Source organism: Pangasianodon hypophthalmus, chromosome 2 (assembly GCF_027358585.1).
Source record: "Pangasianodon hypophthalmus isolate fPanHyp1 chromosome 2, fPanHyp1.pri, whole genome shotgun sequence".
NCBI classification, from domain to species: Eukaryota; Metazoa; Chordata; class Actinopteri; order Siluriformes; family Pangasiidae; genus Pangasianodon; species Pangasianodon hypophthalmus.
The window spans coordinates 35,256,476-35,257,659 of NC_069711.1; the positions used below are offsets into that span (position 1 = coordinate 35,256,476).

At 46.6% G+C, this 1,184-nt stretch overlaps 1 protein-coding gene across 3 annotated transcripts in view; it reads left to right on the top strand.

Moving 5' to 3' along the window:
* Positions 1–1,184, top strand: part of LOC113529043 (myosin-10) — a 69,356-nt gene continuing 68,172 nt past the window's right edge. For all 3 annotated transcript variants that reach the window (XM_053228800.1, XM_053228809.1, XM_053228816.1), the window contains exon 1: positions 1–159. The gene's annotated coding sequence lies outside the window, so the exon portion shown is untranslated. The remainder of the gene's footprint in view (positions 160–1,184) is intronic.

Below are 1,184 nucleotides of genomic sequence, written 5' to 3' on the forward strand. Positions count from 1 at the left end.
TTGAGGCGGCAGCAGCAGCATCAGTGCGGACTGTGAGGGAGAAACAAGGCGCAAACACTGACCGACTTTCCCAACAAACTGCAGCTTTAAACCTGGACGCGCTGGACACCGACTCATTCATCTCTTCACATACGCAGCTCTCATCGCCAGCTGCCCTTTGTAAGTCAGGGATTTTTGTTTTCAATTGTATTTCCACACTGGATAAGCGGCTTGACGGATTATTAGTGTCAGGACTTTTTTTGGGGTGATGATAGAGACAGGAGGCTGAGGCGAACTGAACACGCTAGCACTTTTTTCTTCTTTTTTTTTCCACTCATTTCATCATCAACATCTATTCAGCGCTATATATTTATCCATATATATATATAGATAGATATATGATGTATGTTATCTTCAGCCTCCATCCCTTTAGGCTAAGGCCATATACATGCAGTTAACGGTAGCTGATAAAGCTAGGCGTTGTTTTCTCTCTCTCTCTCTCTCTCTCTCTCTCTCTCCACCCGTATTCTGACGCGAAATCCCGCCTCAGGCGCCTTCGGGATTGACAGTTTGTTCGTGCGCGCGAGCGGCGCCTCTGATTGGATAAAGTCAGTGGAACGCGCGCGAGGGTGAACTCCTAGCCAATCGTGGCGTAGTAGGCGGGAAAATGTTAGCCAATCACAGCGCAGCAGGCATGGTGGTTATAACGGTGTCGTCCAGAAATGCCGCATTCACACACTCTCACACACACTCACACTCACACACACACACACACACACACACACACACACACGCGCGAGTCAAAAAGGAATTTCTGCTAAATAAATGAACACATTTAGGTTGTCTGTTTTAAAATGTAAACAGTAATACTTTATGATGTGTTCTGTGCTGCGGGTTTGTGTATTTAGTCTTGAATGTTGTGATTTTTGGAGCTGGCCTGAATCACTGAAGGAAGGCTAAATCCCAAATGACTCCTAACTTCCCTATATAGGTGCCCTACATAGGGCACATGTGACAGAATGCTCACTTGTACACCTCATCTGATGGAGTGTGTGTGTGATATAGGCTCCTGTGTGAGTCAGGGTCAGGATTAGATGGTGTTGCGTGAGTGTGAGCTGCAGCCGTGACCCTGTTCTGGGTTCTGTGGTGTTTTTGGGGCAGAAATTCAGGCCTCTGTCTGTGTCTGAGGTGATTTCAGCCTTAAA